This window comes from Elephas maximus, chromosome 9 (genome assembly GCF_024166365.1).
Source record: "Elephas maximus indicus isolate mEleMax1 chromosome 9, mEleMax1 primary haplotype, whole genome shotgun sequence".
Classification (NCBI taxonomy): domain Eukaryota; kingdom Metazoa; phylum Chordata; class Mammalia; order Proboscidea; family Elephantidae; genus Elephas; species Elephas maximus.
This window is the reverse complement of record NC_064827.1, coordinates 104,624,005-104,640,367: the sequence shown is the minus strand read 5'-3', so window position 1 is coordinate 104,640,367 and position 16,363 is coordinate 104,624,005.

The following is a 16,363-nucleotide window of genomic DNA, read 5'->3' as shown; positions in this document are numbered from 1 at the left end:
CTGTAAGGTCGCAGTCATTGAAAATCCTATGGAACACAGTTCTGTTCTGCACACGTAGGGTCACCATGAGTCAGAATAGACTCAACAGCAATTGATTTATAGTGACTCCAAGAAAGGCCTAGTAATCTACTTCTGAAAATTAGCTGGTGAAAACCCTATATAGTCACTCCATGTACAACACAACAAGGCATTGTCTAGTCCTGCCCCATCTTCACAGTTGTTGGTATGCTCTAGCCTGTCATTGTGACCTCTGTGTATTTTGAGTGCTTACAACCTACACGGTTCATAATCCAGCCCTATATAGAGCAATAATCTGTTATGATCCTAGGGTTTTCACTGGCTAATTTTCAGAAGTAGATTATCAGACTTTCTTCCTGGTTTATCTTAGTCTGGAAGCTCCACCGAAACCTGTCCACCATGGGTGATCCTGCTGGTATTTGAAATATGGGAGGTATAGCTTTCAGCATCGTAGCAACATGCAAGCCACCACAGTATGACAGACGGGTGGTACTTCGCCACAGGTTATTCATGATGGCGTAAACAGTATCTCCACTGTCTGGTCATGCACCCCTAGAAGAAAAAACATTTTGAACATAAATAAATTGCATTTAGGCATCATTGTACAAATACTTAGAATGTGTTTTTAAAATATACAAAAATAAAAAGCAAAAAAACCAAACCCATTGTTGTCGAGTTGATTCCAACTCATAGTAACCCTATATGACAGAGTAGAAATGCCCCATAGGGTTTCCAAGGAGCAGCTGGTGGGTTTGAACTGCTAAGCTTTTGGTTAGAAGCCAAGCACTTAACCACTGCGCCACCAGGGCTCCCATTTTTGTACATGTATATAAATATATAAGCTCCAATATTTTCTTTATGCATCTCAGGGAATATTCATACATACCCATTTTTTGAAAACTGCTGGTTAAAGGATATATTCACTACCTTTAAATAGGTTCTAACTGAAAGTAGACATTTTTGACACAAAGAAAGTAAAGAGAATAATCCTACGGAGAATATCTAAATCATTCAAACAGCAGAATAAATAAGAAATACCCATGAATAAATAAATAAAACATGTACACAGCCTAAGTACAATGGCTGATTTCATACCTAGAGCTTCTATATAAGAAAGGGAGAGGAAGAACAAAGTTTTTCTTTGTTCAGGGAAGTCATGGTGCTTCAAGAAATCTGTGAAGGAAGGAGGAAGTGCTGGACAATGCATTGGTGGAGTCAAATTCCCAGCATGAAAGAGCGTGGGTGAAGACGTAGTCTTGTGAATGAAAAACCATATGAAAGCATAATGAAAATGCCAGATGGCCTGAGAGGGAGAGAGGGCTTTCAGTGGGTCCTCAGAAGAGACAGGACATTTTCAGGACATTAACAACTCATTCTCTTTCTAGATTATTGAGAAAAATTCATGTCTCGATCTATATTTTCTCTTTGCAGAGTTCCTTCAAGTTATAGTGCTTCAGACCAATTCTTCCAGAAGTAATAAATGCAAGTTTTCTGTTCAATAAAGCTAAAAGGGATTTCCATCATTGACTTCTTTTGAGGGGAATAACTATCCTGGGAGTTAAAGAGCACAGACGTCATGGTATGTGATGCATCAATGACTTTGCAGAAACCTGGATTTACAAAACAGCAATAGACAACAGCAGACAGTAGTTTTTGAAAAGAAATAGGTGAGAATAAGGTTGGGAATTCCAAGCCAAATTGTTCTACCTTATACCTTACAATATAAATGTTTCTTTTCGGCACTATTTGCTCCTCAGCGTTGGTCCACACTGAAGGCGTCCATCCAGCTATGCTAAGATGTTCTTGAAAATTATTCCTGGAAGAATCTCTATTGCTCCTGGTTCTATTCTTCCTCTTTTGCTTCCCACTAGAGTCCGACCAGGATGGTGACCTGCACTGGGTTTTACTAGCCCTCCAGGGAAAGGTGGAGGAAGGGCATGGTTCCACCAACACACATGAGCTCCATCACACTCCTGGGAGTTTATCTGAAATGTTTAGACTATAGGCACCTGGAGTACATTGGCTTTCTCTCTTTAAATGTTTAGATTTTCTTCTGTCTCAGTGATGGTTGCCTCCTCCTCACTTCCTGTCTTAGATCAAGATAAATGAGTTTTCCACCAAAAAAGGCATATGGATCTGTGAGGTTTTAAACCCTAATCCATCCTATCTCATCCATCGTTGCTAGCTTCTGTTGACTCATGGCAACTTTATGCACAACAGAACAAAAAGTTGCCAGTCCTGCATCATCCTCACAATTGCTGGCATGTTTGAGTTCATCATTTCAGCTATTATGCCAAGCTATCTCACTGAGGGTCTCCCTTGCTCTCATTGGCCTTCTGCATTTCACCAGATATGATGTCTTCCTCCAGTAATTGATCCCTACTGATGATGTATCCAAAGTAAGTGAGTCAAACAGTGTTCTATTACGATTCATAAGGTTTTCATTGGTTAATTTTGGAAGTAGATCACCAGACCTTTCTTCCTAGCCTGTCTTAGTCTGGAAGCTTTGCTAAAACCTGCCCACCAGAGGTGACCCTGCTGCTATTTGAAATGATGGAGGTATAGCTTCCAGCATCACAGCAACATGCAAGCCACCACAGGAGAACAAATTGACAGATAGTGGTGGATCTCATTCATTGCGTTTAGATTTTCAGGGGCTCATTTTATCCCTGCCTTTTTTTTTTTTTTTCAGTCTTTTCTTCTGAAGTTCCACATCCTTGGATGAGACCACAAGAGTCCCTCAAAAGCCCCCTTGTGCTAGTAGCTCTTCATTGTACCTCTTGTGTATTTCCTTCTCAGACAGAAGATTGAGTAACAGAAACTTTGGACCAACTTTTGACAAAGCAGAGATAAAAACAAATTATATGGGAATTAATTATTCATTTGTTCTTTTTACTCTATGGAATATTCCTTGTACGTTGGACCTCTCTGCCCCACCTCTCATGCAAGCATCCTTCAAAGACACCTCCAGAGGTCTTGCAGCCTTTAGTCCTGACTTGAATATAGGAATATCAAGAGAAGAGAGCTATCATTAGTAACCAGTTCCCAATATGGTATGATTTGGGACCTTGGGAAGGTCTTCTTTATCTATCATAGTCCTTAAAATTATATCAATAAAGATTTATCCCTTTGAGGTCTTAAAAGCTAGCAAATGGCCATCTAATATGCATCGATTGGTCCCAACCTACCTGGAGCAAAGGAGAATGAAGAGTACCAAAGATACAAGGAAACTCTGAGCCCAAGAGACAGAAAAGACCACATAAACCAGAGACTCCATCAGCCTGAGACCAGAAGAACTAGATGGTGCCCAGCTATCACCAATGACTGCTCTGACAGGGAACACAACAGAGAGTCCCCGATGGAGGAGGAGAAAAGTAGGGTGCAGAACTCAAATTCTAGTCAAAAAAGACCAGACTTAAAGGCCTAACCGAGACTGGAGGGACCCCAGAAGACATGGCCCCTGGACTCTTTGTTATTCGGGAACAAAAATCATTCCTGAAGCCAACTTTTCAGAAAAAGATTAGACTGGACTATAGGACATAAATTGATACTTGTGAAGAGTGTGCTTCTCAGCTCAAGTAGATACATGAGACTAAAAGTGCAGCTCCTATATGGAGGTGAGATGAGAAGGCAGAAAGGACAGGAGCTGGTTCAATGGACACAGGGAATACAGGGTGGAAAAGAGGAGTGTGCTGTCACATTATAGGGAGGGCAACTAGGGTCACATAACAATGTGTGTATAAATTTTTGAATGAGAAACTAACTTGAACTGTAAACTTTTAAAGTACAATTTTTTAAAAAAGATTCCTTTGAGTTAATGTTATTTAAAAAAAAAAAAAAAGCGGCAGTTTCCATTGAGTTGACTCCAAGTCATAGTGTGTGAGAGTTGAACTGTGTTCCATAGGGCTTTTAATAGCTGATTTTTTGGAGGCAGATTGCCAGCCCTTTCTTCCAAGGTGCCTTAGGTGGATTCCAACCTCTAAGCTTTCAGTTAGCAGCCAAGTGCATTAACCTTTTGCACCACCCAGGAACTCCTAAGCTAACATTAAGGTAAAGAAAAAAAAAAAAAAACCAGCATATTCCAAATCTAAAATTTGGATGTAGGGTATGGCAAGCAAGGATCGAATCGAATATGTAATACTCAAAGAAAATGTAACGCTTAAAGAAATTAATGTCCCTATCTTAAAGTGTGAACAGACCACTTGAAGTAGTATCTCCAGAATGGTATTAATCATCCTCACCTTAATGTGAATTAGTCTTATCATAAAATTGCTTTCCTGCTTTCAGTTAGTTCTAAGAGGGTAGGACATTTTTGAAATAAAGAGAAGATAACCACGAAGTATAGAGCCTTGTCTGCAGCAGTGTTGTCCAAGCACAGCATATAGACATCTGTGTAACATAAATCACCTGGTGGCACAGAAAGTTAAGTGCTCAACTGTCAACCAAAAGATTGGCAGTTCAAAGACACTCAGAGGCACCCCGAAGAAAGGCCTGACAACCTGCTTCTGAAAGATCACAGTCTTGAAAACCCTTCGGAGCACAGTTCTACTCTGCATACAAGGGGTCTGCCTGAGTCGGATTTGATGTGGCGGCAGTTGGTTGGTTGAGTAGCATAAGGGCACCACACACCTGTAGATCTCCTGATCCTCCAAAATGGGCAATTTGTGCAGTACATGAAGACTGGTACCTGAAGACAATGGCTCCAATAGACTATATTCTGCAGGAAGCAGGAAAGCCAATCCCTGTTTTGATTGTGAGAAATCCAGCAAAGACCTTTTTCTCTTTTCTCCATGATCTTGGCCAAAGATATCAATCTCATTGCTTTTAGAAACTTCCTAGTTTGAAGTTGTGGACAAAAACTGAAAAGAAGCAACACAAAAACAAATCAAAGAGGAATGTTGGCAAGGATGTGGGGAAATTGAAACCCTTATCCATTGCTGGTAGGAATGCAAAATGGCACAGCCGTTGTGGAAAACAGTGTGATGGTTCCTCAAAAAACTAAAACTAGACCTACCATATGGCCAGCAATTCTGCTCCTAGGGATATGCCCAAAAGACTTGAAAACAGAGACTCAAACAGAGACTTGTATGCCAATGTTCATTTCAGCACTATTCACAATAGCCAAAAAAGTGGAGAAATAACTTCAATGTCCATCGACAGACGAATGGATAAACAAAACGTGGTACATTATACAATGGAATAACTCAGCCAGTAGGAGAAATGAAGCCTTGATACATCTATAGTAAGGATGGAGCCAGAAGACATTACGCTGAGTGAAATAAGTCAATCACAAAAGGACAAATATTGTATGACCTCACTTATATAAAAAGACAAGAAAAGGTAAATGTATAGAGAGCAAAGTTTATAAGTGGTTACCAGAGGTGGGAGAAAGGGGAAAAGAAGGACTAACAGTGACTAGCATTGATTAAGGGTAGGGTTGTATAACCGATTATAGAAATTGCTATCAATAAGTTATACACCTGTAAAAAGTTGAATTGGCAAAGTTGTGTGACAGATATTTTTACAAAAAGGACAAAAAAAAAAAAGACATGTGGGCAGTGAGATTTCTTTTTGTCTGAGTTGTTCATCCATTAAGTTACCTTTTAGCAGTATATACATGATCAAATCCACAATGGCACTCTAATAAGTACTTTCATTTGCACATTCAGAATAAAAATTTACATATGATTTAGAAACAAAACGAACAAATAAAAATCAAAGAGGCCAGTTACTCAGTTAAAAACATACTGCAGTTTTACAAGGCTTTTTTTTTTTTCCCCAATTGTGTCATTTACTGCTTTGCCGAAGGGGAAAAAATTATTTTATACTCTTGCCAAAAAGAACTTAGGGGGAGGGCTAAGAAAGAATGTTGTGTTTTGGATTCTTTTCTGTATATGTGGAAATGAAAAAATTGGCAAAATGCTAGTCTTGCTGGCCCCATATTGGACTCTATCTTGAAAAGGCTGTTTATTAGATTATGCAGGGGCTCTTAAAAATTCAAAGAACTCTTACTTTGACAAAACATTTTTCCATCATCTGGTTGGAATTTCTGTGCCAGTTAACTCAGATCTGCTATTTCCTCCCCACGTGTTCCGCAAACCGTGGAAGGAGAGGGTCATTATTTTTCAGGCATCAGAAATAGATGCAATTATAGGGTCTGTGCACAGGACAGATGATACCTTCTCCAGGCCAGCCAGCATAGAAGGCTGTCTGTCTGCATTCAGGCCCTGCTGACTGAATTGGGCCTGGTCGATCCTACACGGGCCTTATCACCCAGCTCTCCTGTCTGTTTGTTTAGAAAGAGACTGTTGTGTGATGTGGTTATTCTACTGAAGGCTGCAGAGCAAATGCTGCCTTTGACATGATGAGCGCACACACACACACACGCACACATAGACATACATAGACACACACATACATACCACATACACAAAGACCACACACACATACTCACACACACATACATGCAGCACACACATATACATATATACTCACATACACAGACCACACATGGACACGCGTATACACATACATATATGCCACATACACACACACACTCATACATGCACCCTACACGTACACAAGTACATACATATATACACACATACACACACCACACACAGACACACACAGACACATACATACACACATAAACAGACCACACACAGACACACATATACATATATACCACACACACATCACACACAATACACTCATACACACGCACACGCACCACACATGTACATACATATACACGTACATGCATATCACATACACACATACACTCACACATATACATACACACACACCACACATATATACACACGCATACACAGACCCCACATATATACACACATGCACACATATACACACATCACACATACACACACGGCCCCAGAGGCCCTCCTGCCTGGCACAAGGGTAAAAGCCTCAGATTGGGCTCTGGGTCCCCGGATTTCAAGTAGACAGATTTGGAGCCAGCAGGAGCATTTGCCGTCCTCAGCCTTACCTGTAACATCTCGGGGAGAGTTTACGTTCAGAGCCCCAGTGTGCAGGAACGCTGGAATAACAGCGAGTTCTGGTCATTTGCATTTGTGCTTTCCTTGGCCTAATCGGCTTAACTGAGACCTGACTCTGGCCGGCTGCCAGCGAGCACAGAGCATCTGGGCACCACATTGATTTGCCTCTGTTCCCGTCAACTGAAAAATGACGTTCACCCACTCTGTTTGCCTCTCACCCCAGGGAAAGTCATATATGGAACCAACCAGTCTGAAAACTCTAACTTTCAGTAAATAAAGGTAAGGGAGTGAATGAACCCATTTTCCCTTTTATCCCTCATGCTCTAAAGTCTGAGACATGTTAACAAACACCCCACCTGAAACGGCAACCAATATTGGCAAAAGTCACTCAGAAGAGGGTTGAAGGAGATACTCAAATGCAACTGAGATATATATTGAGCAGGTCCTGTGATCAGGCAGTAATGGGAGCCCAGAAAGAGATCCTCAATTCCACTGATCTTTCTTAACTCCAGAAAGGGAGAGAGAGGTGTGCCCCGCAGGCTCACGCTGAAGGCCCGCATGGAAGAAGGTCTGTTTTAGAGATACAGCCATGTGTTCAGAGGAGGAATTCAACTTAGTTTTGGGGAATGTGGTAGGAAGGGTTCACAGAGGAGGCCTTTTCCATTAAGGGCACATGAGCAGCCTCATATACGTGACCTGACATGGAACAGCACAAAATAGAAAGCTACGTTCACTTTCCAGGTGTGTAAGTTGTGAGTTGGAACATACAGAGAGAGAGAGAGATGATATATGCATACACAGTGGAAAAGGAGCCCTGGTGGCACGGTGGCTGCCAACCAAAAGGTCAGCATTTCGAATCCACCAGCCACTTCTTGGAAACCCTGTGGGGCGGTTCTACCCTGCCCTATAGGGTCACTATGAGTCAGAATTGACTCAGCGGCAATGGGTTTGGTTTGGTTTTTGGTATAGTGGGAAAACTGTTGGTTTTTACTATTTGGAGGCAATGAGTTTGGGATTTTTTGGGGGGGTATGATAAATTTATAAGAAGAAATACAGTTAAGAAAATTTATGGGTAGATAAAATATGTATGTACCTGTATAAATATATGTACACAGAGGTGTGTGTGTGTATATATGTGTGACTGTGTGTGCACTATTATTGGCCAAGTGTATACATTTTTCATATAGAGAATAGACATAATTATCCACAGTGCCTATGGCTATATGTAGTAAGGGGACTATTGGCTTTTTTTTTTCTTTCACTGACACTACTTTGAGGAGCCCTTGTGGCATTGTGATTAAGCGCTCAGCTGCTAACCGAAAGGTTGGCAGTTCAAACCTACCAACTGCTCTACAGGAGAAAGATGTGGCTGTCTGCTCCTGTAAAGGTTACAACCTTGGAAACCCCACGGGGCAGTTCTACTCTGTCCTATTGGGTCGCTATGAGTCAGAATTGAAATTGACTCCACAGCAGTGGGTTTGGTTTTGGTTTTAACACTATTCAAAGGCATTTGGCTTTACCTTCAAATAATATGACTGATAACATCTAAATCTATGAGTTATATGTGGAGGCCACACCTTGAATGCTGAGTTAAGACTGCAGTGGTGGAGCCTAACTTTCCTAGTTCAAATCCTGGCTCTACCATGTCCAAGGTGCATGACCCTAAAGCTGCTTTAAGCCTTAATTTCCTTCTTCATAGAATAAAGATGATGATCATGCCCACACCACGTGTTGTAATGAGTCTTCAGGGAGACAATATATACAAAGCACTTTGCACATTTCCTTGGTACAGGGTAAGCATTCAATAAATGTTATCTAGTTTTATATAGAGAGCTCTGGTGGCGCAGCGGTTAAGAGCTATGGTTGCTAACCAAAAGGTCAGCAGTTCAAATCCACCAGCTGCTCCTTGGAAACCCTATGGGGGCAGTTCTACTCTGTCCTATAGGGTCGCTATGAGTCAGAATCAACTCAATGGCAATGAGTTTGGTTTTCAGTATTATATACACAGTGGAATAAAGACTTAGACAATAGAATTGCTTTTTTTTCTTAGAATCTTTATGCTGTATTTCACTAACTGGAAAGTACAATTAAATTATTAGAATATCATAGAGAAAGCAATAGACCAACACTTTCTTCCCTGTTTCTAGTATTGATTTCATTTCTGGCACTGCCATGGATTCAGACATGTTAATTTAGGAACAGAGAAATTTGTAAAGGCGGAATGAGGTGGCCATGCCCAGTTGCTGCAGCTTATTAAGACAGGTTACCATCCATTAGGACAAAGACAGTATTTTGAAGGTCCCATCATCCCACAGTGCTTCTGTCTGATAAATCCCTTGATGTAATTGCATAGAGGTACAAGCCATTTGCCTGTCCACAAACCTCCAATGATTCTCCCTAACCAAAGAATCAAGCCAAAACTCCTTAACCTGTATAGGAAAGGTCTGCAACCTTTTGGCAAAGTAATAGGCTAGGCTCTGTGAATACAAACAGTCGTTGTTACTTGCCATCAAGTTGGCTCCGACTCACGGTGACCCGTGTATAACAGAACAAAATGTTGCCTGGTCCTGTGCCATCTTCATGATAGTTGGTATGCTTGAGTCCACTGTTGTGGCTGCTATTTATTTTGGCTGCCTTCCAACCTACGGGGTTCATCTTCTAGCACTACAGTGGACAGTGTTCTTTTGTGCTTCATAACGTTTTTATTGGCTAATTTTCAGAAGCAGATCACCAGGCTTTCTTCCTACTTTGTCTTACTCATGAAGCTCTACTGAAACCATAGGTGAGCTGTTGGTATTTAAAATATCGGTGACATAGCTTCCAACATCACAGCAACACACAAGTCATCACAGTACAGCAAAGTGAGAGATAGGTGGAGATTAACGAAGAAGACAGACAGAAGAATGGATGCATTTAAACTGTGATGTTGGCAAAGAGTATAAAATATACTGTGGACTGCCAAAAGAAAGAACAAATCGGTCTTAGAATAAATACAACCAGAATGTTCCCTAGAAGCAAGGATGGGGGGACTTTGATTTGCTTACTTTTGACAGGTCATTGTTGTTAGATGCCATCAAGTCGGTTCCGACTCATAGCCACCCTATGTACAACAGAATAAACACTGCCTGGTCCTTAATGACAGGTTATTAGGAAAGACTAATTGCCAAAAATGGTAAGGTGAAGGGCCAACAAAAACAAGGGAAACTCTCAACGAGATGGACTGACACAATAGCGGTAGCAATGGGCTCAAACATACCAATGATCGTGAAGATGATGTGTTGTTGTTAGGTGCCGACGAGTCAGTTCCAACTCATACCAACCCCACGTACAATAGAAACACTACCCCATCCTGGTACATGCAAGTATGGATCTCTTCCAGTCATTGTTATGCTTGAGCCCATTGTTGCAGTCACTGTGTCAATCCATCTTGCTGAGGGTCTTCCTCTTTTTCACTGACCATCTACCTTACCAGGACTCTACCTATATGGTCGCTATGAGTCAGAATTGACTCCACGACAATGGGTTTTTGGTTTTCTACCTTACCAAGCATGATGTCCTTCTCCATGGGAACTGATCCCTCCTGATAACACATCCAAAGTACAAGAGATGAAGTCTCACCACCCTCGTTTCCAAGAACTGTGGCTGTACTTCTTCTCAGACAGACCTCTTTGTTCTTTTGGCAGTCCGTGGTATATTCAATATTCTTTGCCAACACCGTAATTCAAAGGCATCAATTTTTCTTCGGTCTTCCTTATTCATTGTCCAGCTTTCACACGCATACGAGGCAACTGAAGATACCATGGCTTGGGTCAGGCGCATCTTAGACCTCAAAGTGACATCTTTGCTTTTCAACACTTTAAAGAGGTGTTTCGCAGCAGACTTGCCCAATGCAATATGTCATTTGATTTCTTGACTGTTCCTTCCATGGGTGTTGATTGTGGGTCCAAGTAAAATGAAATCCTTGACAACTTCAATCTTTTCTCTGTTTACCATTATGTTGCTTATTGGTCTGGTTGTGAGGACTTTTGTTTTCTTTCTTTATGCTGAGGTGTAATCCATACTGAAGGCTGTGGTCTTTGATCTTCATCAGTAAGTGATTGAAGTCCTCTTCACTTTCAGCAAGTAAGGTTGTGTCATCTGCATATCACAGGTTGTTAATGAGTCTTCCTCTTATCCTGATTCCACATTTTTCTTCATATAGTCCAGCTTCTTGGACTATTTGCTCAGCGTACAGATTGAATAAGTATGGTGAAAAGATACAACCCTAATGCACACGTTTCCTGATTTTGAACCATGCAGTATCACCTTGTTCTGTCCAAATGACTGCCTCTTGGTCTATGTACAGGTTCTGCACAAGCACAATTAAATGTTGTGGAATTCCCATTCTTTGCAATGTTATCCATAATTTGTTATGATCCACACAGTCAAATGCCTTTGCATAGTCAATAAAACACAGGTAAACATCTTTCTAGTATTCTCTGCTTCCAGCCAAGATCCATATGACATCAACAATGATATTCCTCATTCCATATCCTCTTCTGAATCCAGTTTGAATTTCTGGCAGTTCCCTGTCAGTATACTGCTGTAACTGCTTTTGAATGATCTTCAGCAAATTTTACTTGTGTGTGATATTAATGATATTGTTCAATAATTTCCTTTTTCTGTTGAATCACCTTTTTTGGAATGGGCACAAATATGGATCTGTTCTAGTACATTAGCCAGGAAGCTGTCTTCCAAATTTCTTGGCATAGACAGGTGAGCACCTCCAGCATTACATCTGTTTGTTGAAACATTTCAATTAGTATTTTGTCAATTCCTGGAGCCTTGTTTTTCACCAATGTCTTCAGTGAAGCTTGGACTTCTTCCTTCAATACCATTCGTTCTTGATCATACACTATCTCTTGAAGTGGTTGAATGTTGGCTAATTCTTTTTTGGCTCAATGACTCTGTGTATTCCTTCCATCTTCTTTGATGCTTCCTGCATTGTTCAATATTCTTACCCATAGAATCCATCAAAATTGCAACTCAAGGCTTGAATTCTTTCTTCAGTTCTTTCAACTTGAGAAATGCTGAGTGTGTTCTTCCCTTTTGGCTTTGTAACTCCAGGTCTTTGCACATATCATTATAATACTTTACTTTATGTTCTTGAGCCACACTTTGAAATCTTCTCTTCCACTCTTTTACTTCATCATTTCTTCTGCTGCTTTAGCTACTTGATGTTCAAGAGCAGGTTTCAGAGTCTCTTCTTATACCCATTTTTGTCTTTTCTTCCTTTCCTGTCTTTTTAATGACCTTTGCTTTCTTCATGTAAGATACCCTTGATGTCATCCCACATCTTGCCTGGTCTTCAGTCATTAGTGTTCAGTGCATCAAATCTGTTCTTGAAACAGTCTCCAAATTCAGGCGGGATATGCTCAAGGTCATTTTTGGGCTCTCATGGACTTGTTTTAATTTTCTTCAGCTTCACCTTGAACTTGCATATGAACAACTGACGGTTTGTTCTGAAGTTGGCCCTCGGCTTGTTCTGACTGATAATACAGAGCAACATCTAGTTTTGTTATTACATAAGGTTGTCATGAGTTGGAGCCAACTCAACAGCAACTAACAACAAAGCTACTTAGCCACTTTCTTTTTTAATGTTTGAAACACACTTGCTAAGTTTACAGCATAGAAAAAAATCCTTAGTCTCTGTCCCATGTTGTATTTTCCAGGGAGCAGATAGTGAGAGAGAGTTTATTAAGAGGGTCCTTGGATCCAACCCTGCGGAAGGAAGGAAGAGTGGGCAGAGAAGGAAGCTGAGCATTGGTGCAGGCTGCATGATAGCCTTGACTGGCCCACAGGGAGATTCCTGGAGCTAGAAGGGCCCTTCAGAGCTGTCCAACAACAGGTTGAGACGATCAGGCCTTTATCCCCAGCCTTTATCAGTTGTTGGGTGTGGGCCACCCCTGGAATGGCACGACAAGAAGCTTGGATAAGGCTCCTTACAGCTAAGGTAATCCCTGGAGGCACTGAATGCTAAAGACTGTCTGCGTCAGCACCCCGAACGGCTGGGGCACAGAGCCTCTGAGGAAGAGGAACCTGGAGTCATATCCATACACACCACCGCCTTTCAGAACAATGACATCTCTCTTGATTCTGTGAACAAAAATGCTTTTCTCTGGGCTCCTGCGTGGTCTCCCTACGCATATGTGCTATAGTTTCGTCTCCTGAGATACACTTTAGCATTTTTAAAAATTTTCAGCCTTGTCGGGAATCTTAGTTCTCAACCAACCTGGAGTCAAATGTATAAGCCGTTTGTGACTCCAAGGAGGTCCCATGAGAAGATATCTCAGGACTTTTCTTCCTCTGTTTTGGGCAAGATTTGGAGTTTGTCAGATGTGGTGGGAGGAGCTGACTAGCCATGTGATCCTATCTGCTTTCCCAGAATGCATTTGTTAAGCAAGCAGTTGAAGGCCTACCCCATGGGAGTGGGGAAGAAGAATCTAAGCACCCTAGTTTGCCCAGCGTGATAGCATGATTAAATATTAAATCTGCCCAAACTCTTTTTTTTGTCTCACTTAATAGACTTTATTTCTTTTGTATAATCTTTTTGCTTTTATCTGTTTTTTTCACAAGAAATTTGTTAATTAAAAAAATTAAAAACACATCTAAATGAAGAGATAATATCCATAATCCCACCTCTCTCAGTGTTAGCGTTTTGGTGGGCATCCTATCAGATTTTTTTGTATCTATTTACTTTGTTTGTTTTACAATACTGAGATCATGCTATATATACAGGTTTGTTATCTGCTTTTTATGCCTGAATGACATAAGAATTTTTTTTTCCTGTCAGTAAATGAATTATAACATTTTTTTAAATTGACTTTATATTTCAGAGCAGTTTTAGGTTTACAAAAAAACTGTGCAGAAAATATACAGAGTCTTCACACACCCTTTCTCCTCCCTGCACACTATTTTTTCAGTTGTTAATATCTTATATTCTTGTGGCACTTTTGCTATAACTGATATAACAAATCAATACATTATTATAAAGTGAAGTCCATAATTTACATCATTATGGCTGACTCTTTGTGTTGTACAGTCCTATGGGTTTTGGCAAATGCATAATATCACATGTCCAAGCCCAAGCTTTTTAATTCATTAGCATGTGTGGTTGCCATAGGAATAGGAGAACTGCTGTCAATTGGTGTGGTCAAGAAACTAATGGATGATAACTTTTTTTTTTTAACTTTGGTGAAGGGTAAGACAGTACACAATACTGGAGAAGACAGCACTACTTGACAAAGTCAAGGTCTTGGAAGCTCCATAGACACATCCAAACTCCCGAGGGACCAAATTACTGGGCTGAGGGCTGTGAAGGCCATAGTCTCGGGGGACATCTAGCTCAATTGGGATAACATAATTCATAAAGAAAATGTTCTACAACCTACTTTGATGAGTAGTGTCTGGGGTCCTAAAAGCATGTGAGTGGCCGTCTAAGATGCTCCACTGGTCCCACACCGTCTGGAGCAAGGGAAAATGAAGGAAAACAAAGACATGAGGGAAAAATTAGTCCAAATGACTAATGGACCACAACTACCACAGCCGCTACCAGACTGAGTCCAGCACAACTAGATAGTGCCTGGCTAACACCACCACCAACTGCTCTGACAGAGATTGCAATAGAGGATCCTAGACAGAGCTGGAGAAAAATGTAGAACAAAATTTGAACTCACAAAAAAGGACCAGACTTACTGGTCTGACAGAGACTGAAGAAACCCTGAGAGTATGGCCCCCGGACGTCCTTTTAACTCAGTAATGAAGTCACTCCTGAGGTTCACCCTTCAGCCAAGGATTAGACAGGCCCATAAAACAAAACAAGACTAAATGGGTACACCAACCAAGGGACAAGAACGAGAGGACAGGAGGTGACAGGAAAGCTGTTAACAGGTAACCCAGGGCCATGGAGTTGGCAACAAATGTCACAAAACAATATGTGTATTAATTAATGAGAAACTAATTGGCTCTGTAAACCTTCATGTAAAGGGGGGAAAAAAAAATGCAGACCATTATTACACCTGAAAAAAAGAAAATAATGGATGCAAGTATTCCAAAAACTCACCAACTATGGGCCTGCATGAGGGAGTTGCATGGTCTGTCCCCCTTTCTGGAATGTTCTTCCTCCACTTGTTCACAGGACATGCTCCCTCCCCTCTTCAGGTTTCTGTGCAAATGTCACTATGCAGAGAACTTCCCTGACCCCCACCCATGCTGGCACACCTAACCCCCACACCTCAACCTTTCTTTTTCTCCTTAGTGCTTATCATAACCTTGCATGTTATATATTTGTTTCTCATTGTTTGTGCCCACCAGTCCCCACACCTTTCAGAACCTATGCTCCAAAAAGGCCGAGATTCCTTCATTTGTTTCACTGCTTATCCCCAGCATCTAGAATAGCGTCTGGCACAAAGTAGGTGCTCAATAAACAAGCAATAAATAAACGGTTAAGTGATTTTTTCCCAGAATCTGATAACAAACTTATAGCATCCACAAAAATAATATTTCGGTTCCTAACAGTAATACTTAGGAAGCATCGGTTAACTTGGATGGAAGCCAAAACTTTGGGTCAAATTGATGACTCTGTGAAAAACATTATTTTTCCTACCCTAGTGGTATTTAGTGGTAACTCTACTAGCTATGAGGCCGGGGACTTTAGACAACTAACCCAATCTCTACAGATCTCACTTTATCTATTAAAAAAGTCAATTGGTATGGGTCAAGAAAGGTTGGACTAGGGTCCCTTTTGGCTCTAGAATCCAATGGTTCTACAAAACAAAACAGCTGGTCAATTCAGTTGACAGAAGCTGTCGTTTTTTTTTAGGAGAAAAGGCAGTTAAAGAATTTTATTTTTAGTAAATTGACCAGACAGTTCAGTCAAAACAACAATTCTGGTACTGCGGGACATAACAACCCAACAGAAAAAAATGAATAAGTAAATAAACAGTAGGGCAGAGATGGCTTGGACTTGCATAATAGTAAAATGTCTCATTGGTTCAGTCAGTTGGGGGGGGGGGAGTACTCAAACCACTTGTTTGTGCCCATGGAGACTAAACAATTTGTTAATGAATTGTTAACCACATATACAATTGTCCTTATGAGGCTGTGTAGACACAGCTGTTGGCAAACAAAAGGCACTCTAAGTTAGGTCCGTGATGTTCAAGTGATTTGTATGTGACAAAAACTATGTAGTTGGCCTTAGGCAATCTGCTATTAAATATTTAGCTACTTTTTTTTTTAGTTTTGGTCATCTGGATGCTCAGAAAATATGAGAAAGCATATAGTATGGA